Consider the following 6,000-nt stretch of genomic DNA (forward strand, 5'->3'; position numbering starts at 1 on the left):
TCTGTGTGTGTGTGTGTGTATCTGTATGTGTGTATTTCCCTATATCTTGCTCAATTAGATTAAGAGTTAAGAAGTGTCCCCACAAGCAAATGCAGAAAAAAGTCTAGGAGATACCTCTTGAGTATCAACTCTATCATACATTTCCAGTCTTAAAACATATTCTTTTAAAAAGGAGAAAAACAGGTAATGAAAAAGAGTGAAATATTCCTGGGTGGACTATGGTCAACCCTTTAATTACTTGGTGATGTACAACTTTGAATGGATTTTAAAAGTCAATCAGAAAATCTTTTAGTCTTTTAGAGAGAAAGGACCCTGTGGATCATCAATGAAAGTACCTAAGAGGGTGGAAAGTCTTTCAGTAGCCCTAAAGGAGGAGCCTTGCAAATGATGACTAGTTGATAGGTGAGAAAAGTTTAGAGAATTTGGGCATCTGGAGTAAAACCTCTCAGGTGACGAACAATGGCTGTGGCCGCTATATAGTGTCTTTCTCATTGGAGCCAAGCCTCATTTGGCAAAAATAGAAAAATTCTTGAACCTGAGTGGATCTGTTTTCTCAGGAGTCCACTGTTCCTATATATAGTCTCCTACAAGGCACAAAACGTTCCTTGAAGTAGCCCCGCACTGAAGAGAGGGTGCACAGGACCCAAAACGGGCATCACTGTGCTTGCAGCTACAGCCCCATCCCCAGGGACACCACATGTGCAGTACAGGCTGTACATTACTCTTCTCAAGAAGGCGACATTCATGATTTAGTCCACATGAATGACACCTCCCTGCGAAGGGCACTGCACGCTGGATGGCTGGATGTGGCATCCCAGACCGAATGCTCCCCATTCATGGAGTTTTCATTCAAGTCCCTATAGGTGTATGCCTTTGCATGGCCACCAAAATGTATGCCGAGAAACTATGCAGCTTCTAGCCCCAGCACTCACCTTTACATCCTGCCCTCGGTGAGATGTGAACATGCAGATTTTGGTTTGTTTTGTTTTGTTGTAATCCTGGCCACTGAGGCAGCTGACTCAGGAGACTCCCTTGAATCTGGGAGGCCTATGTTTCAGTGAGCGGAGATTGCACCACTGTATTCCAGCCTGAAATTCACAGGGAGACCCTGTCTCTAAGAAACAAAAGTTCAAACAAAATCAAACAAAAAAGTATTTAAATTTCTGGTTAAGTAGAAAGAACCAAGCACTCAGCAACGCTTTCTGTTATCCTAAAACTCCAGCTGTGATGCACAGACCTAAATTCCAATGGCAAAATCACACAAAACAACCACCTGGATGGAAAGAAGTGGAGAAGAGTCAGAGGGTACCAGGTTGGAGAGAGCAGATATTTCATTTATTTCTCAGGCTATGGAGCTACATGACACATAGACATTAATACCAGAGAAAATTAAGACAGATAAACAGCAGGAAGACAAGAAATGCCATTTTATTTCTCTTACCAACATGGTTCTTTATACTTCATTCACTTGTGCTCTCTGGCTCTCTTGCTTGCTCTCTCTCTGTCTCTGTGTTATTAACAATTAATAATAGCTGTAAGATTTTGTAGCTGTAAGATTTAGTGATTACATTAATATATTTTTGATACTTTAAATGAACTTTCACGTAGGTCTTCATATTTAAAATGGGTTTTAGAAAGTACTGTTTTGCATTTTTATGTAATTTGACAATTTGTCTTAATTGAAGCATTTAAATCATATATATTAATATAATTTTTTATATACATGCAGTAAGTTTACTGGCTTTCTACTTGTTTTCTGTGTTTCATCCTTATTCCTACTTTTCCTGTTTTTCTGCCTGATGGTGGATTTAGTATTTTTATCATTCAGTTATATTTTCTCAACTCTTGGCTTATTAGTTAGGTCACTTATTCCAGGGTTTCTCCTATGCTAGGACTACAACAGGGCTCAGAACAGACTCAAAACATGCTCATAGAACTGACGTTTTATTAAAAACACATAAGTTTTAAAAAGCAACTAGTAAAATTCTTAGTATACACAGGAGTACTCAATTATATGTAGTTATTTATGCTGGAAATATGTTATGTATCACAATATTAAATTACATAGAGTTTAAGTATTCTGTAGTTTGCCTTTTATGATCTTATATATTATCTCAATGGTCTTATTTGAAGACCAATTTTAAGTTTTTCAAAGTCTATTTTATCAACTTTTAATTTTAATATTTTAATACACATAATAATTTAATGGTCAAACACATTTTGTCTAATTTTGTTCATAAAATTTTATAGTTTGACTTTTGGCCTAAGGTTGTGTTAATTTCTGTATATGATTGGAAATAAGGATCAAGGTTCATATTTTTCATAAGTATATCACATTTTGCACATCTTACTGTTTAAATTCTGTTATGACTTCATTACACTGACGTTAAGGCTTAGTCAAAATGAACTGGGGACAGGCATGAATATTTCTGGTCCTTCTACTGTGTTCGTTCATCCTTTCTTCAGAACCACAGTGCATTGGCTAATCTAGTTACACAGTAAACTTAGGAAATACAATTGTGAATTTTCCAACTTTGTGATGCTCTCTCAGATGGTTTTGCATATTCTAGTTTATTTGCATTTATATCAGCTTTAGAATCATCACGCTAATATACACAATTATTATCTAAGACATTGGTTGGATTTGCACTAACTCTGTAGATAATAGAACTCTTTAATTCTATAGATTTGAATCCTTCAATTCACAAATGTGATACTCCTCTCCACTTAATTAGTAATTATTTGATTTACTTAGTGTGGTTACACTTTTAGCATACAGATGTTTTGGGTTTTCTATTGATACCATAACAAATTGCCACCAATTTAGTTATTTACAACAACCCAAATTTATTGTATTAGAGTCTAAATGTCAGACATCTAAAATCGATTGATCTTGCCTGAAATGAAGGCATTGGCAGGGCTTTGTTCCTCCTGTTGGCTGTAGGGGAGAATCTACTTGATTGTGTTTTTTAGATTCTAGTTCCTTTCTCCATTCATGGCTCATGGCCTTTACATCCACCTCTAGTCAACACTATAGCATTTGCCAATGTTTCTCTTAGTCTAACCACCTTCCTCCAACTTATAATAGCCCTTTTGATTATGGTGGGTGCACTTATGCAAAGTAGGATAATCCCAATCTAAAAATCTTTAATTTAATCATACCTGCCAACTTTTTTTTTCCGAAATAAAATGTGATGTCTTTATAAATAAAATGTGAGTTCAGGGTTTACTCTGTAAACGTCTTTTGGAGGGGGTTTATTATTCTGCCTACTACAGAGATCTGGTAATTTTTCTATAGAGTTACACTTAAATAGTTTATATTATTTTATGTTTCAATTAGCTGATTTAATCATTGCATAATGTATACGTATATCAAAACATCATGTTGTACACCGTAAAAATATACAATTGTTATATCAGGTAAACCTTAAGAAATAGGAAGAAAATTGGATGAGTAATACAAAAAAGTCTTTCACTCAAAGAAAAACCATAAGTACCAGTGAATACACTATTCCTTTAGAGAAATCATAAACGAGCTGTATCAACAAACTCTTACTTTTCTTTGATTTTAGGCTATCACTTCAAGTTATATAAGTAAACATGTATTCACTGTAATACATTTTTAGAAATTATATACTAAAAAGTTATCACTTAGAAAAATTCTATGTACATGCATTATTTCCAACTGACAGAAATTTCTTTACTGTTTAGAATGCCACCCCACACCCCCAAAAGCAAAGATTCTATGTATTCTATTACTACAATTGTTTTCATTATGGAAAAGATATTTCAACAGATTTTTTATGTTAAGATATTAATGGTCTTATACATATTCATACATTCTCAATCTAAAAAAAAAACATAAATTAAAATCCTGCCTGTAACCATATAGAAATTGTTTTTTATAGTTTTTTACTTTTGGTGTATCTGCTGTAGGCTCTAATTCATTTGGAATCAAAATTGTAGTAATCAGCCGGGCGCCGAGGCTCACGCCTGTAATCCTACCACTTTGGGAGGCCGAGGTGGGTGGATCACGAGGTCAACAGATCAAGCCATCCTGGTCAACAAGGTGAAGCCCCATCTCTACTAAAAGTACAAAAATTAGCTGGGCATGGTGGTGCGTGCCTGTAGTCCCAGCTAATCGGGAGGCTGAGGCATGAGAATTGCCTGAACCCAGGAGACAGAGGTTGCAGTGAACCAAGATCGTGCCATTGCACTCCAGCCTGGGTAACAAGAGCGAAACTCTCTCTCAAAAAAAAAAAAAAAAAAAGTAGTAATCACTTACTATTTACAAAATTTCATACACATTTCCACAATATAAGTAGCTTATTACTTACTTCCCAAACATGCAAACTAATTTCATGATGCAGAGGGTCTTACCAAGTCTGACACTTGGTTTTCTCTTGTGCGCAGGCACTCTCGCTTGCTCTCTGTGTGTGTGAGGGTATTTCCCTATATCTTGCTCAGTTAGGTTAAGAGTTAAGAAGTATCCCCACAAGCAAATGGGGAGAGAAGTCAAGGAGATATCTCTTGAGTATCAACTGTATCATACCTTTCCAATCTTAAAATATATTCTTTTAAAAAGGAGAAAAACAGGTAATAAAAAAGAGTGAAATATTCTTGCGTGGACCATGCTTAACCCTTTATTAATTGGTGATGTACAACTTTGAAAGGATTTTAAAGGTCAATCAGAAAATTGTTTAGTCTTTGAGAGAAAATGGTCCCTGTGGATCATCAATGAAAGTACCTAAGAGGCTGGAAAGTGATGACTAGTTGATAAGTGAGAAGAGTTTAGAGAATTTGGGCATCTGGAGTAAAACCTCTCAGGTGACGAACAATGGCTGTGGCCGCTATACAGTGTCTTTCTCGTTTGAGCCAAGCCTCATTTGGCAAAAATAGAGAAACTCTTGAACCTGAGTGGGTGTGTTTTCTCAGGACTGCAGTGTTCCTATGTATAGTGTCCTAGAAGGCCCAAAAAGTTCCTTGAAGTAGCCCCGCACTGAAGAGAGGGTACACAGGATCCAAAACAGGCATCACTGTGCTTGCAGCTACAGCCCCATCCCCAGGGACACCACATGTGCAGTACATGCTGTACATTACTCTTCTCAAGAAGGCGACATTCATGATTTAGTCCACATGAATGGCACCTTCTTGTAAGGGCACTGCACGCTGGATGGCTGGATGTGGCATCCCAGACCGAATGCTCCCCATTCATGGAGTTTTCATTCAAGTCGCTATAGGTGTATGCCTTTGTATGGCCACCAAAATGTATGCCGAGAAACTATGCAGCTTCTAGCCCCAGCACTCATCTTTACATCCTGCCCTCAGTGAGACGTGAACATGCAGATTTTGGTTTGTTTTGTTTTGTTGTAATCCTGGCCACTCAGGAGGCTGATGCAGGAGACTCCCTTGAATCTGGGAGGCCGATGTTTCAGGGAGCAGAGATTGCACCACTGTATTCCAGACCAAATTTCAAAGTGAGAACCTGTCTCAAAGAACCAAAAGTAAAAACAAAATCAAACAAAAAAAAAAATTTTAATTACTGGTTAAGTAGAAAGGACCAACCACTCAGCAAAGCCTTCTGTTATCTTAAAACTCTAGCTGTGATGCACAGACCTAAATTCCAATGGAAAAAATCACACAATACAACGACCTGGATGCAAAGACGTGGAGAAGAGTCAGAGCGTACCAGGGTGGAGAGAGCAGGAATTTCATTTATCTCTCAGGCTATGGAGTAACAAGACCCATAGACATTAATACAAGAGAAAATTAAGACAGGTAATGGGCTGGAAGACAAGAAGTGCCATTTTATTTCTCTTACCTCCATGGTTTTTTATACTTCATTGACTTGCGCACATGCGCGCTCGCGCTCTCTCTCTCTCTCTCTCTCTCTCTCCCTCCCTCTCTCCCCCCGCCCCCATCTCTCCACCCCCCCGCTCTGTGTGTTATTAATTAATAATAGCTCTAAGATTTTGTATCTGTAAGATTTAGTGACTACAA

The sequence above is a fragment of the Callithrix jacchus genome, chromosome X, assembly GCF_049354715.1.
Source record: "Callithrix jacchus isolate 240 chromosome X, calJac240_pri, whole genome shotgun sequence".
Lineage (NCBI taxonomy): Eukaryota > Metazoa > Chordata > Mammalia > Primates > Cebidae > Callithrix > Callithrix jacchus.